The 17,996-nt window shown below is 48.2% G+C and overlaps 1 non-coding gene across 1 annotated transcript in view; it reads right to left on the minus strand.

Annotated features, from left to right (window-relative positions):
- Window positions 1–15,834, minus strand: part of LOC125543820 (protein REPRESSOR OF VERNALIZATION 1) — a 38,346-nt gene extending 22,512 nt beyond the window's left edge. Inside the window, exons 1-6 of the transcript XR_015618849.1 lie at window positions 15,338–15,834; window positions 15,164–15,226; window positions 13,940–14,551; window positions 13,058–13,192; window positions 2,850–2,933; window positions 2,205–2,261 (exon numbers count right to left, since the gene is read on the minus strand). This is a non-coding gene — a transcript (protein REPRESSOR OF VERNALIZATION 1). The remainder of the gene's footprint in view (window positions 1–2,204; window positions 2,262–2,849; window positions 2,934–13,057; window positions 13,193–13,939; window positions 14,552–15,163; window positions 15,227–15,337) is intronic.
- Window positions 15,835–17,996: the final 2,162 nt, after the last annotated feature.

Raw genomic sequence — 17,996 nt, forward strand, 5'->3', positions numbered from 1 at the left:
GAATTAAATTAAATAATTAATTAAATTCCAAAAATTAATAAAATCCTTAGAAAATCATAACTTTTAATCCGTAACTCGGATTAAATTATTTTCAACATGAAAGTTGCTCAGAATGACGAGACGAACCCGGATACGCAGCCCGTTCGTTCGCCACGCACCCCTAACATATCAAACTCGCAACTTTTCCCCTCCGGCTCCTCTGCCCGAAAACGCGAAACGCCGGGGATACTTTCCCGGATGTGTCCTCCCTTCACCGGTATCATCACATACCGTGTTAGGGCATCTCTAGCACCACTACTTGTCATGTCATGCATCGCTATGCATCTGCTTGCTTAAATATTTATTGTTTCTCCCCCCCCCTTCTCTCGATAGACACCGAGACCGACGCTGCCGGTGACCCCCCAGTTCGACTACGGTGTTGACGACCCCTCCTTCTTGTCTGAGCAACCAGGCAAGCCCCCCCTTTGATCATCAGATATCGCCTACTCTTCTCTATACTGCTTGCATTAGAGTAGTATAGCATGTTACTGCTTTCAGTTAATCCTATACTGCTGCATAGCCTATCCTTGCTACTACTGTTGTTACCTTACCTGCTATCCTACTGCTTAGTATAAGATGCTAGTGTTCCATCAGTGGCCCTACACTCTTGTCCGTCTGCCATGCTATACTACTGGGCCGTGATCGCTCGGGGGTGATCACGGGCTTATACTATATACTATACACTGTTACATTACCTGTGATACTGTTCGGAGATGGGGGCTGAAGGGGCAAGTGGCTCCATCCCGGTAGAGGTGGGCCTGGGTTCCCGACGGCCCCCGACTGTTACTTTGTGGCGGAGCGACAGGGCAGGTTCAGACCACCTAGGAGAGAGGTGGGCCTGGCCCTGGTCGGCGTTCGCGGATACTTAACACGCTAAACGAGATCTGGATATTTGATCTGAGTCTGGCCATCTGGCTTATACGCACTAACCATCTACGCGGGAGTAGTTATGGGTATCCCGGCGTCGTGGTATCAGCCGAAGCCTTCGTGACGTCAGCGACTGAGCGGCGCGCGCCGGATTGGAACGTAAGCCTGCTCTTGTATTAAGGGGGCTAGTTCTGCTTCCGGCCGCGTTCGCAACGTGCAAGTGTGCTAAGGGCGATGAGCCCAGACCCCTGTGCGCTTAGGTTTAGACCGACGTGCTGACCTCTCTGTTGTGCCTAGGTGGGGCTGCGACGTGTTGATCTTTCGCGGCCGGGCATGACCCCGAAAAGTGTGTCCGGCCAAATGGGATCAAGCGTGTTGGGGTATGTGGTGCACCCCTGCAGGGAAGTTAATCTATTCGAATAGCCGTGATCTTCGGTAACAGGACAACTTGGAGTTATACCTTGACCTTATGACATTAGAACCGGATACTTAATAAAACACACCCTTCCAAGTGCCAGATACAACCGGTGATCGCTCTCTAACTGGGCGACGAGGGGAGGATCATCGGTTAGGATTATGCTATGCGATGCGATGCTACTTGATGGATTTACCTTCTGCTCTCTTCTACATGCTGCAAGATGGAGGTGGCCAGAAGCATACTCTTCGATAGGACTAGCTATCCCCCTCTTATTCCGGCTTTCTGCAATACAGTCCACATATGATACCCTTATTCCATTTGATACCAGTGCATACATATGTAGTGTAGCTCCTTGCTTGCGAGTACTTTGGATGAGTACTCACGGTTGGTTTCTCCTTCTTTTTCCTCTATCCTTCTACCTGGTTGTCGCAATCAGATGTTGGAGCCTAGGAGCCAGACGCCACCTTCGACAACGACTCCTACTACACCGGAGGTGCCTACTACTGCGTGCTGCCCGTTGATGACGACCAGGAGTAGTTTAGGAGGATCCCAGGCAGGAGGCCTGCGCCTCTTTCGATCTGTATCCCAGTTTGTGCTAGCCTTCTTAAGGCAAACTTGTTTAACTTATGTCTGGACTCAGATATTGTTGCTTCCGCTGACTTGTCTATGATCGAGCTCTTGTATTCGAGCCCTCGAGGCCCCTGGCTTGTAATATGATGCTTGTATGACTTATTTTATTTATAGAGTTGTGTTGTGATATCTTCCCGTAAGTCCCTGATCTTGATCGTACATGTTTGCGTGTATAATTAGTGTACGGTCAAATCGGGGGCGTCACAAGTCCCTAGCAGATTGTGAACTTAATGCATATGATGTATAATACCTGCAGCTGCCTTGATTCTTCTGATTCAGACGCTATCTCTGCTGGTGTCAACCCAGCCTGAAATGATTAGGAAGCGAGTAATTCTAGAATTTAGAGAAAATACGCACTCAAAAGGGAGTAATCAAACTGAATCAAGAGAAAATTATAATGACAGCAAGAAAATGTCGAAGTGGTCTCCTGACTCAATAGGTGGTTTCAGAAAAGAGGGGACATATCTAGTCTGAAACACTCACTAGGTGCAATTCTGGACAATTGTGCAAGTGCAACTGACTAGTATCCTTCACAATTTGAGGTTGAAAACTCAATTAGTAAGGGGAAACAAAGAAAATAAATTCCCAGAAACAGTAACGTCTGAAGCTCTTCAATTTTTCTAAACATTGCTCGAATAAATTTTAGACTAACTTCCGAAATATGAAGGACTTCTGATATTTAATAATGCAGGTGCTTGAACCAAATCAGTCCAGTACATGCCCCGGTTCAGATTTAATAGTTAAATGCTTTCAACTAAACAGAACCATTTCGGTCTCAGCAACCATGATTAGATTATAAGAGTACTAACGCACCACAAAAACTAATCTAATCACTAATGTGAAGAGATGGAAAATGGTCACTGTGAAGACCAAGATGAAAATAAGATGATTAGACCTTTAGTTCGTCAGGGGTCATCGTTAACAGAACCGGAGGATCAAGCGCCTTGTCCATTAGTCGCTTGCACAGTACAGAACTTTTCTGCATATCCAGAAAATCAATGATCTGTCAGTTTCTCGAATAATAAGACTATACAAGTGTAGAACATGTGACTTAAAAATGGCTAAGGACGCATCATAAACTGCTGAATAGTACATATGACATTGTCATTATGGAACAGCAGTACTGTAATTATAACAACAATATAATAACAATAAAAGACGCCATAGAATTACATTATACAGTTTCAAACTACTAAAATCTACCAGGTTTGTAGCCTGAAGAACTATGGTTAGCAGTAAAAACTTAGTTCGAGAAAAAATGCCTAGTCTCACCCAAATAAAAAAAGGTAGTTATAGAAAAGCCTAAATTGATGTAAGATCATTATATCTTTGGAAGGGTGAACAGGCAAAACAAAGACTCCTGCCATGAACTGTGCCTTGCCACACTTCCTTAGCATTGTTATAGTAGCAACTAGCAAGAGCACAGCTAATTCTGATTTGGGACTCTTGTTTCTGGGCTATGATGGATGCAGCTGGCTAGGCTTCACCTCTTATTTACAGCTGAAAGCAACTAGGTCAGAAGCACCTCAGTAGCTTTCTTACATCCTAAGATATCTTGACTTGACCCACTGACATGTAGCCTAAGACACGGACTCGACTCACTAGCTTACAACCTAAGGAAAAGACTTGACTGATTGACTGACTGCTGCAAGTTCTTCCCCTAACCCTTGCAAATCAGACATGAATTGATTTGGACAATCCCAATCCTAGCACGCAGCTCATGGAATTTCACCCGCCCTAATGCTTTCGTTTTGGCGTTGACACTCCCATCCACCAAGCAATCCTGGATGAAATGGTACCGTACGTCGATATGTTTGCTGCATTAGTGGAAGACTGAGTTCTTGGCCAGCGCCAAGGCGGACTTGTCGTCCACCATAGCTGATGCGGAGCATCCCTTGACCATCCCCATGGACATCCTGTCACCACCGCAAGCACGAAGAGGACCAATGACGAGAGCTCGCGCACGTGCCATCGAAACCGAGGTTAACTCCTTCCTCTTCGAACTCCATTCGAATTCACACGAGTTGGGTCCTACCTCAAACGAAAGTGTTGTGCATTCTTAGGTACCAAGGAGAAACCCATGAAGAAGTTAGGAGGGAGACCCAAGCACACATGGAGAAGAAGGAAGAAGGACGCGAAGGAACGGAACCTCTGGACACCCGGGGTGCCCGGACAAGAGGACCCCGGGTGCCCGGACACGAGGCCGTGGGGTGGGCAAACCCCCTTGGACACCCCGGGTGCCCGGCCATCGCCACCTGGGCGCCGCCCCTGCCTGCTCCGGGTGCCCAGCCCTTTGGCCCCTGGTGCCCGGGTCCCTCTCCAGCCGCCAGCCGCCGCGCCCCGGGTGCTCGGGCTCCTCTCCAGCCGCCAACCGCGGCCCCGGGTGCCCGAGCCCTCAACCCCCGAGTGCCCGGTCCCCCTCCAGCCGGCCCTCTGCCCGGTCCGGGTGCGCCTGGCCCTCTTCGTCCCGATTGCCCGAGCTCCCTTAGGCGCCAGCCCCTGTCCCCTTTTCCCCGGGTGCCTAGACTCCACCGTTTTGCCTGCACGCAATTAAGGCTAAAAGACCCTTGTACCCCTCTTCCTCTTATTTCGTCCCTAGACTTTAAGTACCCATCACCTAGCTTGTTCTAGAGGTTAGCAAAGTATTTGATACACTAGAGAGCTTTGCTCCTTGTATCCCCTCCTCTTGGAGAGCAAGACCCCTCATTGGGAAGAATCCTTGTGGATTATCAAGGCCTCCTCTTGGAGAAGATCAACATCAAGACGTCATCTCCTTGCAGTGGGAAGAACTTTACCCTAATGCTATTTTCCTTGAATTGTTCTTGTATACTTGTGGATCTCATGTACGCTACTCTAGTGGATGTGTGATTTGGGTTTGTTTGAGTGATTTCTCCCTTGTGTTCTTGTGTGTTCATCACTTTTTCCCCCCTCCAAGTGTGAAAAGATTCCTTCTAGGGTTTCACCCTACAACAATAGCTCGACTGCCTCAGCTTCTTCCCCATGAAGTTAACTAAGGAGCCGAGCCAACCAAAGTCCTTGTGTTGTGGCTGCTACCTCACAGGAAAACAGAGCCACCACTACTCGCTGCTTGAGCGACTCCAACTCACCAAACAACTACCAAGGAAGAACACCGTGCCACTCGTGCTCTTCCGGGTGCCAATATCACCGTCAAGGTCACTGTCGCTATAGTCAATCCTCCGCGCGTGGCGTAGACCGTAGTGGCTGGTGCCAGCAACATAGCGAAGGATGAGCTTCACTACCATCATGTGCTCCTATGCAGGTTGCTCCATGAAGTGACTCACGAATGCGATGGCAAACGCTAGGTCCGGCCGTGTGGGGAGAAGGTAGCGGAGGCTGTTAACGATCCTCATATACTCTGCGGCATCCGCCTTTTCCGTCGTGCTCTCACGCCTCAGTTTGAGTCACTCCTCCATCGGAGTGTGAGCTGGGTTGCAGCCTTCCATTCCTCCAAGCTGAAGTATGTGTGAAGCATAGTGTGCCTGACATAGGCTGATGCCATCGCCATCTTGCTAGACTTCGATTCCGAGATAGAATGACAACAGTCCAAAGTCACTCATCTGGAATTTTGCTTTCATCTCGTCATTAAAGCTCTCCACTGGTCCCTTGGATGAACCAGTCATGATCAAATCATCTAACTCCAATGAGCAGGATTTCGTCGCCAGTGATGCACCGGTTGATCACGTGCTCATGCTCGCTCGGTTTGAAGCAAATTTCATTGAGCGTGCAATCTAGTTTTGTATTCCATGCTCGTGGTGCCTACGTAAGGCCATAGAGGGCCTTACGCAGCCGCGGACTTTTCCTTCTTCTCCAGCGATGATGAAACCAGGCGGCTGCTTCATGTAGACCACCTCCTTCAATTCTCCATTAAATATGGTGGACGGGCCACCTCTTGTGGGCAGCCAAAGCAAGCAGCAGCCGAAATCAGTGCCAGCTTGCTGGACGTAACCTCGTGCGACCAACCGTGCTTTTTGCTTGATCACCTTGCCAGCTTCAATTTTTCTTCAATTTGTAGACCCATTTGCCCATGTGGTAGATCGGTGAGCTCCCATGTCATGTTTTGCTCCATCGGGTCCATTTCCTCACGCATGGCTGGTTGCCATGCCTTGTCTCTCTCAGCTTCTGCAAACAAGCACGGCTACAAGTGTAGCTCGGCGTCGAGGTTGCGCGGTGCAAGTCCTGGCAGTAGTTCTCCTCCATTCAGATTCTTGACTGTGTGATAGCGAACTGGTGTGTCCCAGTGAGCAGCATCGAGTCGATCATCATCGTTTGCTGGTGGTGTGACAAATTCTGGAGTTGCTGGAGCTAGTACGACAGGTGAAGTACTCCGTCCCATGTCCTGTTGACGCAGGCTCAGCTCCCCCTGCGCTGGACGCATAGTTGAGTGCCTTCACTCCGTGACAACAGATGTACTGGACATCGAAGTCGCTGTCCGAGTGTGCACTGCCATCGGCTGCCGAATCCCAGCCACGTTCTTCGTTGAAGATGACGGGCATGCGGATGCGCCGCATCACAGGGTCCAGCAGCTGGTACGCCTTCACACCATCTTCATAGCCGATGAACACAACGGGGGAGCTGTGCTCGTCAAGCTTACACAGGTTCCCCTGCTCCTTGACATACGCTAAGCACCCAAAGGTGCGAAGGTAGTGGACAGCCGGATTGCGGCCGTGCCACGAGTCGTAAGGCGTCATTCCAGCAAGGGATTTGGTGGGAGCATGGTTGAGCAGGAAGACAGCAGTGCTCACAGACTCCCCCCAAAATTCAGCCAGCATGCTCCTCTGTTTCAGAGGAGCACATGCCATTGCCACCACTGTCTGGTTCCGCTGCTCGACGACACCATTCTGTTGCGGCGCTTAAGGTGCGGAGAAGTGGCGTTGGCTGCCTTCATCGGCAGAATAGGCAGCAAACTCCGTTGAGGTAAACTCGCCGCCATTGTCCGTGCGGAACAGTTTACATCCGCTCTGAGCTTCTGTCGCTACCTGAATTCTTTTGATGGATCAGGTGCACTATTCTTGGCAGCCAGGAGCATCACCCACATGCAGCGAGTGGCATCGTCCACCAGCAGCAAGAAATAGCGTCCTCCAGGTGTGGCCGGCGAAACAGGACCACAGAGGTCACCATGGACGAATTCAAGTAGCTCATGCGCATGGTACCTTGCTTGCCAAGGAAATGTGCCGCGACAATGCTTGGCGATGACACACATGTCGCAAAGCTGCTCCACATGATCCAACCATGGCAGCCCACGTGTCATGCGAGGCATCCCATCTTCTCCAACGCGTCGAAATTGAGTTGTCCATATCTCTCACCAAGCGATGTCATCATGGCATGCAGAGAGACATATTGGCTGGGCCACCTAAAGATGTAGGAGGTAAAGGTAATTCCGCCCACGCCCAACCCAAACAAGGAATTGACCTTGCTGGTCCAGATTCGAAGCACACCTCTTCTGATCAGCACACATGAGTCGCTCTCATCGAGCTGAGCAATGCTGATGATCAAATTCTTCAACCGTGGGATGTGGTAGATGATGTTATGGATGCAACTTATCTCCATTGCATAGCCCATGGGCCGTATATAGATTACATAAGACTTGGAGTACAAGGAAAGGAAACATAGCCTAATAGGACTCCTAGATGTAATACTCCTTAACACCCCCCCCCCTTTCAAATGCAAAGCGCATGCGATGACATTGCATTTGAAGAAGTGTAACACTAGAAAAACAAAAATAATAATCCAAAATCCACGTCTTGAGAGTGTCGTCGTAGCATGAAGAGTCTTCAAAACCTGTCCAGTCAAGCCAAAGGAGACAACAAGAAGATGGCGCATCGAAGAAAGACACCGCATCAGTAGACGATACAAGAGAAGTATCAAGAGAAGATGGATTGTCAAAAGATGGCATGTCAAGAGAATGAAGCATTGAGCAAAAAATCATAGCCCAAGATATAAGCATGGATTTCATACTTGGTTTGCCTAGGACTACAAATGGCAAAGACTCAATATTTGTCGTTGTGATCGCTTTTCTAAAATGGCACATTTCATTCCAAGCAACAAGGTAGATGATGCTTCACATGTTGCAAATCTCTTTTGTAGAAAAACTTTGCGTCTTCATGGAGTGTCAAAGACGATTGTCTCCCACCACGACGTCAAGTTCTTGAGCTATTTTTGGAAGACCCTATGCGCCAAGCTCAGAATCAAGCTCGTGTTCTCTTCGCCCTATAATCCTCAAACAGATGGCCAAACCAAGGTGGTCAACCGAACTCGTGTTCTCTTCGACCTGTAATCCTCAAACAGATGGCCAAACCGAGGTGGTCAACCGAACACTATCTACATATCTTCGTGTGCTCATCAAAAAGAATATCAAGGGAGGAGTGCTTGCCCTGCCGAGTTCGCCTACAACCGCGCACGACACTCAACTACAAATAGGTCTCCATTTGAAATGGTGTACGGCTTCCACCCTTTGTCCTCATTGGACATTCTCCCACTTCCACTCCAAGAGTGCACGAACATGGATGCAAGTGTCTATGCCATATGCATCAAGAAGATGCACGAAGACACAAGACTCGCTATAGAGCGTCAAGTGAACTGGCACGCCTCCAAGATCAACACCAACCAGAAGCCCATGGTATTCAACCCTGGAGATCTCATATGGCTTCACCTTTGAAAGGATTCGCTTCCCCAGCGAACGCAAGTCCAAGCTCCTACCTCGAGCGGACAGTCCATTCAAGGTGTTACAACGCATCAACAACAATGCCTACAAGATTGACATACCACTCGACAAGCATTACGCGAGCGACACATTCAACGTCGCCGACTTGGCCCCTTACCATGGTGATAAAGGTCACGATCCAAGAGCGGATCTTTCCCATGGGAGGGAGGGGGGAGATGGTGCGGAGCACTCTACGGTCCTCCCCGTGGACACTACACCAACTCCCCAAGTACGAGGTGGACCTATGACAAGAGCTCGCGCACGCGCCATTGAACATGAGGTGAACTCGCTCGTATGTGACTTCCCTTTCCTTTCTCGTGAGACATGGCTACTACCTCAAACGGAGACATTTTGCGTGCTTAGGTACCAAGCGAACATCCATGAAGAAGCTCAGAGCGAAGGACAAGTCCTCACAGAAGTGGAGCCGCGACATTGCTACATCGGCCAGACATTCGGCCAAGGCCTGGATATCTAGCGCCCCTAGACGAGGAAGATCCCGGAGGAATCGACGGCCAACGACTCTACAGCACCCGGACATCCAGCCAAGTCCTGGACATATGTCACCCCATCCACGAGTCGGACATCCGGCAAGGTCCTGGAAATCCAGCCAAGAGACACCAGAAGCCAAACCCAGTTTGGCCGGGCATCCGAAACCCCAATCTCGGGCCAGACATCCAGCCCCGAGCCGAACATCCGTAGCCTGTCTGCGACAGCTCGGGCCAAGGGCCGTGTAACCCTTCTCTCACCCCCTTATCTAGTCCTAGACTATAAATAGACGACCCCTCTTCCTTCCTAGGGTTAGCAAAGTATATTGAACTAAATTGAGAGAGCTTTGCTCTTTATACCTCCTAGAGGATCAAGCCCTCCTAAGGGAGAAGAATCCTCAAGATGACCAAGCCCTCCTAAGGGAGAAGGATCCCCATCATGGGATCACCAAGACCTCCCATGGGAGAAGGATCTCTTGAGAACATCAAGCCCCCATCTCCATAGGCTTGGAGTACAGTGGAAGGAAACATAGCCTAATAGGACTCCTAGACCTAATACTAATACTCCTTAACAGTAGACGCCACGGAGGGCCTTGTGTTCGCTGTTCTTGCCAGCAAAGATGATGATGCCGATGACCCTGATTTCAACGACAGAAAATCGCCATTTGATTGTGTCAGTGACCATTCGATCAATTTCAACGAAGATGTCGCTGAGGCCCGTCATATAATTTGTGGCGCCGGTGTCGAGGTACCAGCCCTCTATTCGCTCATCGTCGCTTCTTGTACCGAGGTAGGCTTTCGCCTTCAGCTCATCTATGTGAAGAGGAGGGTGCTCTGGAGCTGGAGTGGTGTTGTTCTGCACCACTATGACCTGGCTGTGGCTGGAACAATGTTGTCCTTACCACCATGGCTGGGGCTGGAGTGATGCTGTCTTGGACCTTCATGGCTGGGGCTGGAGTGATGCTGTCCTGCACCTCTGTTGCTGGGGCTGGAGTGGCGCAGACCTGCACCATGAGGAGTGAAGGCTCCTCATCGTCTTCCTCTGTTTGGGCCAGGAGAGCCATGTTTCTCGTAGGCTGCCTTCGCCCCTTGGCCCAATGGCCATGACGCCCACAATTGTGGCATGTGTTATCGCGTGGGCCACCCCTGGGTGCCGCGCGATCATCACCACTTTCTCCACCCCTCGTCCGTTGTGGTCGTCTTCGTCGATGTCCACTGCCGTGCGCAGGCCAGGAGGAGCTGCTCCCTTGGCGCACCTTCATCTTCTCCAGCCACTGATAGTCGGTGAGAAGTCTGCCATGCTCACGGGGAGGCTCCTGCGACTCGAGACGGTCTACTGCCGCCTTCAGCCAACCGGTGAGCTCTTCCAACACGACACACTCAACGACAATCTCATGCCTTCCAGCATCACGGTGGCACGGTCATCTTGGTGGCGGTGAAGGGGAATGGCGCCGCGGTTGGGATGTTGAGACTGCGGACAGCGCCCTGACCTGAAGTTGACATCTCTCGGTATACTTACCTCAACCAGCTCTGATGCCAATTGTTAGTAGCAACTAGCAAGAGCACAGGTAAGTCTGATTTGGGACTCTTGTTTCTGGGCTACGATGGATGTAGCTTGGCTAGGCTTCACCCCTTATTTATAGCTGAAAGCAACTAGTACAGAACCACCTCAGTGGCTTTCTTACATCCTAAGAAATCTTGACTTGACCCACTGACTTGTATCCTAAGACAGACTTAACTCACTAGCTTACAACCTAAGGAAAAGACTTTTACTCATTGACTGGCTGCAGCAAGGATTACTCTAACAAGCATCATGGCCCATGTGCCATACACACATTTTTAAGCTATGCTTAGCCACATTTGAGGCTCCATTTTAATTGGCCACAAGTTAGCCGTGTTAGCCAAAAAGTTTGGCGTGCTTAGGCATTCAGACTGGTGGCAATTTATGTGGTGAACAAATCATCCACTACAAGTGTGGCAAGCTTTGGCAAGAAACTATATTTCTGAAGCGGGGGCTAGGAAATCATGCCCCGCTCAAATTATGTAACAAATCAATCAAACTGAGGTAGTAAGCAAACAGCACCATAAAATGGGAAAAGGTTCTTAATTGATAGAGTGGCATGGTAGCACTGCAAAGATCAAGGAGATGCCAGTTGTTTTTGTATTTATGCTTCACGAGGGTTTATCCAACGAAGTCTTTATAGAATGCATGTTTAGATATGCAACTTCGTAGAGGCTTCGAGAGCGCCCCTGTTGAGAGTCGAGCGAGAGAAGCGGGTCCCGGCCCGACCCCCAATCTTCCCCGGCGGCGATGCCGACTAGAGAAGAGAAGGGAGAGGAGCACGGAGGAACTCTGTACATATTAGGTCTAGGTTGAGTCTTGCCCCTGTGGCATATGGCGTTATGCCGAGGTGGAGCGTCCCGCCTTTGCGTTCGAGCAGTGGCTGGTGGTTAGCGGTGGCTGCAGTCCTGGCTGCACTGGTATGCCAGTTGCTGGCAAGGAGTGGGTTGCCGGCGACTCCACGAATAAGCTCGTTTGGTCCTCTGATCGGGAGGAGGTCCTCTGCTTCCAAGGTTGCCATGGTGGTGAAGGAGGAAGAGAGGGAAGATAGAGATCCAGTTTGGGTTCAAGCTCATCACCAACGGAGACCATGGATGGCCTATGGCTCACGCTGTTGCGGTCGATGCCGGCCATCGCCGTCAAATCCTCTGACCGAATGGCGGTCTTTCTTCTTCCTCTCAGCCAAGAGCCAGATGGAAGGCACTGCAGCTTCATCCTGGAGTTCATGGCATGGTGCCATGGAGGGCTCGCGGCACCAAGTGGTGCCGTCCCCGGTGAAGACGAGTCAAGTTTCAGGCTGGAGATGCGAGGGACCCGATTGCTTTCTTCATCAATTTTCTGCGGTCCTCTTTGTAATAGTCAGGGACCAGTTAGTGTTCTGCCTTTTCGTTCAGGGTCCTGTTGTAAAATCGCTGTGTACTACTACTTCTTTCTAGTCAATGCAGCTTCGGGGTCCTTCTGGACCCCTAGTTTGTTCAAAAAAAAAAATGGAACTTTGTAGTACAGGAAATGCAAATGTTATGGATGTGGTGAACGCAAGTGGTGGATGGAACAACCATGGCTTGATAACCTAGGGGCTAAGGTCAACAAAAAGTTAGCTCTACACAGTCTACGGTTGCTCGAACCATAGCAAGGTATGACAGTAAAAAAGAGAATAACAGAAAAGCATATAGATTTGAGACATGTAACGAACCAATAAAAACATAGGCGTCGTTACTTGTAAATTAATATAATACTACCTCTGTATCATAATGTAAGACGTTTTTTGATACTGTGATAAAAAAATGTCTTATATTATGATAAGGAGGGAACAGATTTCAAAAAAAAAGGCAGCCCGGTGCATGTAGCTCCCGCTTGCGCGACCACTTTGGGTCTACTGTATGCAGCCTTTCCCTACATTTCTGTAAGAGGCTGTTTCCACGACTTGAACCCGTGACCTCATGGTCACAAGACAGCAGCTTTACCACTGCGCCGAGGAATCAGAGGACGGTCCAAAATAAACAATAATGTTCAGTGGGACAAGATTCTAACTTGAATAACCTGATATTTATTTATATTTTTTGTTTTCCAATATATAACCATCTTGGCTCTTAGGTGATATCAATATATGTTGAAGCATGCTTAGTGCCATGCTTGAGCATATATAAGATGCTCGTGCACATTGATATGCATATCGATACCAGCAAACTATCAATGCTCATGGGCTGATCACAACTAATACTCGAGTTCCATTATGCAGTATAACCTAATGAGTTAACATTACAATTATCCAAAGGCATATGATTCAGATGTTCCCAAGAACATAAGCCCAAAAGTGGCTATGGATAAAACCATACCTTGATATTGAACAATAATGTTCTCATTTTCTGGTTATACTTATGATAGTCTGCATGAAGAGCTTCAAACGTTGATCTTTCTAAGGAGGCTACTATTGGAACAACCTCATTAGGTGCATAAGAATTTTCATTATCCTGGAAATAGAAGATTGTCACAAGGCAAATCATCTAAGTAAGGAAGGCAAGAGAACAGAACGAATCAAAGAACCTAGAAGGCTTTGGAAACATATATATCTTTTCATAAGGCAATATATATACAAATATGCACTACTTCCTCAACAATGAAGTGTAGACTAAAGCATGCACGTATGTTTAGCATGCCAAAATGAATCAAAGCAAGACGTGTGGAACTAACAGTTCATATTTTAACACAGATTACTTTGTTTTATGCCTAGCGCATCAGGTGTCTCAATCTAGTTAACCCAAGTTTCTAATCCATGACCATGTAATTTGTGAACACCGCTGCTAAAAGGGACTAAAGGGCCTATGATCCAACAATAACCATTTAATGTAGAGGCTTGACTTACATTCAGAGTACCAACACGAAGGCTACTGAGGAGTGAGGACGTACCCGCCCCTTCGGTTTTAGTTGTATAGCTTAGCTGGACATGCTAGGTATTTATATGCAGTTACTAATATCCATAGTAAAAGAAGGAAGTCATACTGCACAGTTATTGACCAATGAAAATATAACAGAGTATAACATGACAGACTATTTACACTGCATGCTTCAGAGGCCAAGGCCTCAAACCTTGTTCAAACATGTACAATTTGTTCATCAAAGTAATTATCATGGGGGTGTAACAGGGAGAATTGAGCAAAAAAGTACCCAAAGAAAGGAATTACGTTTGGAGACAAATTCAGATGGCAAGTACAACTTACATTTCTTGAATGAGGGAGTGCCAGAATAGTGTCTACAAATTTATCAAGCCACCAATCACGATACTGGTTACCAGTAATCACTTCATATCTGACAAGGATGGCAAAATACTTCAGATTATCATTCACGGGTGTATCTTCTTTTCTGAATTGCTCAGATATGCCTGTAGAAGCATCTCTTGGAACATCTTTAGGCTTCAGAGGTCTCTTCCGCAAGCCTCGTCTTGATAATTTATCAGTGTTGTCACCAGGTATATCTTCAGGATCACGATCTGGAAGCCTCCCAATACGGTCTATTGTTTTCATAATAAGGAGATCAATCTGATGCTGCTTGTCATCCTCATAGTCCTTATCCGTTATTTTATACATCTTCTCCTCTCTGTGGTCATACACCTGTTGGACAATGAATCCAGGGTGTTCCTTTTTACTTGGCACCTGCTTGTGCTCAGGAATGAAATGGACCACACACATGTGCATAACTGACTCTGCTGGCACTTCATCAATATGAAAACTATAAAATAACTCCCTTGGGTCACCACCCTCTTTCTCGGCTTCTTCTGGTCTATAAAACCACTGAGCACTTATGGATAAGCTCCCATCAATTTCAATTATACCCTGTCGCAAGACAATAATATAATTTGCTATTGAGAAATAAATACTATAGCAAGTAGGCCAAGATAACGGAATTAAGTGAAACAAATAAGGAACATTAGAACAGGAACACATTCATGCAGCTCAAAATAGATGGGAACTTTGGCTCAGCAAGTACTCAAAATAGACAATGACTCCAGCCATAGAACGTAAGATAGGCTTCACAAGAAGCTGCTTGATAAAAATCATGGCATACACTGTTGAACTATGGAAACAACTTTACAAGTAAATAGTGCAGCCAGCCAGCGAGCCAACAATATGTCTAGAAGGCTAGAGGCCAAGAACCAAGGGCCTAGACCAAAACTGAGCCTAGACGGATGGAATCAAGGTTAACCTATCACTCTATCAGCAAGGAACGATTGCTCAACTATAATTAAGAAAAATAGTTCAGCAATCTATGCAAAACTGAACAATTTTATCACACACAATTTTCTGTCATTTCATTATGCGGAAAACATCGTACATAATTTGTGTGTGTAAACTAAGCTGTGACCAGAAATATTTTATAAGACACATGCCAAAGTACTAATATCCTCAAGGGTCACAAGTCGTAACATTGGTTCCGTAATCACATACCTTGATGATGCCGACATAGGGCTTGTCGGTCTCCAGATCAGGCGAGAACATCGCCGAATCCTCCTGCACAAGCCACCACAATCACCCACCGGAAAGCATAAAAGTTGAGTGCCTCCAAAACCCTAAAACCCCTAAAGCTCAAAGGAGGAGAAAAGTAGCAGGGTGGCAGCTTACGAGCTTGTAGATGTTGCCCTCGTATTCGAAGGAGTAGTAGTGCTTCCCCTCGCCAGGAACCTCCACGGGATTGCCCAAGGGCACCGCATCCGAACCATTTCCGTCGTCCCCCTCCTCATCCGCTTCCGCCTTGTGGCCCAGCTCCCCGTCGCTGTTCTCAGCAGGGCGCGCGGGCTTGCGGGCCTGCGTCTCCTCCTCCTCGTTGCTCCTCATCTCTTGCTCTTCCTCCTCCGCGAGCTCCAGGTCCGCCTCGTCGTCATCGTCGTCGCGGTAGCGGCGCTGCTGCTTCTTGTGGCGCGAGGAGTCGGGGACTATGATTTTGGGCGCCTCGGGTGCAGCATTGTCGTCGTCGTCGTCGCTGGTGTACTGCAAAGCGAACCGGCGGCGCCTTCCCATTTCTTATGCCGACCGATTCGGGAGGTTGTGGCGGAGCAGGGTGGCAAAGGAGTGGAGTTGGATCGAGTCTTATAAAAGGAAGCAAGGAAAATAATCGCCCTTCACGATTGTACCAAAGTTTAACTTCTACTAATAGGAAATGTCTCCAAATCAAGCTAGCTGTTGCCAAACTTTGGAACCTGAAAAAATGGAGAGGAAAACAAAATCAGGTAAGGCAAGAGAAAGAAATTCACATAGGATAAAATTACCTCATTGCTCCAAACATATGCAGTACTCCTAGGAAATCTTCTTCTTATTAGTTGAATTAGTATATTGATGGGATCTGTTGGTGCAACAAACCCTGAGTCTATTGTCTAAACTGTGCATAGGCACGGGAACATGATTGAGGCACCAACTCAAGTCAGAGTGCAAGGGACCAAGAGCTCCGGAGGATCAACATGCAGATCAAGAGGATCAAGATCAAGCCAGAGAAGTAAGATGCCACCAGGAGAAAAGCCTCCCTTGGCGGACAGACGAGCTCGAGGGTCGCCCCCGGAAGAAGACGTCCAGGACATCCCGGCAGGGCTTGCCGGGACTCGCGGAGGCAAAACCACCTCACCCAACCACTCCGCCACGACCCACGTCGTCAATCAGTGCGGTGTCAAGCCGCAAAGTAACTAAGTGGCAGCCATTCGCCACATGGCGGCCTCTTTCTACAGGAAATGCCTATAGATGACACCCGTCCTACGACGTGTCAAGCGAGCAGGCGTGGAGCTAGCGAGATAGCCCGGCAAGGCTTGCCGGGCACCCAATGATGTGACGTTAATCGGTGCATTTAATGCACCCTGTCAGCCTGCAGAGTTAGGTATGATAGCACTGTTTGCTATCTTATCAGTGCATAATGACCACTTTACCATTGTGGTAACCCCTTAATCTATAAAGGCCATGTTTGGTTCAGCTGTGGATTTCTAAAAGCAGCTGTGAAAAATCTGCTGTGGAAAAATAGCTGTGGAAAATTTGATGTGAAAAAGATGTTGGTCATTTGGCAAACCAGCTGATACAGTTTTTTCAGATTTTGGCCCGCAGCGGAATCAGATTTTGGAAAGCACGTCCTGGCCTGCTTCCGCTTTTGATTCAGATTTTGGCAGCGGATTTCTGAAATTGGATTCTGCTGGGTTCTCTCTTTGGTTCAGATTCTGCTGCGCGGCAGCAAAATCCGTCGATAAAAGCTGAACCAAACAGGGCCAAAATGAGGCGCATGGCAACCGTAGAAAGGGTTAGGAGGTTGGACAATAAACATGCCCATACAAGCTATTGCCATCCCTGTCGGGCAAGTGTATTGATGCGGAGCATCCCACGGTCATCTCCATGTACACCGTCATAGCAGCTCGAGTTCCAAGTAGACCTACCGGAATTAAGGTGAACCCGTTCTTCTTCAAGAATATCATGAATATCCATTGGACTTGCTTGCTACCTCACCAAAGTGCTCTATGTGTCCTTAGATACGAAGACCGACAACCATAAGCTGGTGAGGAACACCCCAAAGTAGTAGGAGAAGCACCACAAGGCCACGAGGAAGAAGGAGAAGCACAACAGGAGCTGGACAAGAAGTCCCAGGCGACCCCGTGCCCACGGGCTACACAAGGAGCTGGCGCTGGAGCACCCCGTGCGCACGGGCATGTGCCGTGCCCATGGGACCCCCGTGCGCACGGGCCCATCAGGATGGACGGCTGTGAGCTGCTGTTGGGCCTCCTCTTCGTCCCCTCCATGCACCTACCTATATATTCCGTACCTAGACCATATGTTAGGGTTAGCAAAGTATATGTGAGACATTTGTGAGCTTTGCTCCTTGTATCCCCTCCTCTTGGAGATCTAGACCCCTTTTGGGAAGAATCCTTGGGATTATCAAGCCCTCCTCTTGGAGAAGATCAAGATCAAGACCTCACCTAGTGGGAAGAACTTACCTAGTGCTATTTTCCTTGAATTATTCATGTAATCTTGTGGATCTCATGTGTGCTACTCTAGTGGATGTGATATTTGGGTTTGTTTGAGTGTTTTGTGTCTTGTGCTCTTGAGTGTTCTTCCTCTTTTCCCCCTCCAAGTGTGAAAAGATCCCCTCTAGGGTTTTGCCCTACAACATCTTGGTATCATGAGCAAGGTTGATTCACATCTTGGAGTCCCATCCCCCACTTGCTAGCTTGATTTTGTTATTTTTCGTCCAAATTCGAAAATCTCCACCAAAAATAGCTCCAAAAATTTTTCTTGCAATTTGTTGGATCTTGTG

This window comes from Triticum urartu, chromosome 3A (genome assembly GCF_056163025.1).
Source record: "Triticum urartu cultivar PI428250 chromosome 3A, HENAU_Tu73, whole genome shotgun sequence".
NCBI lineage: Eukaryota > Viridiplantae > Streptophyta > Magnoliopsida > Poales > Poaceae > Triticum > Triticum urartu.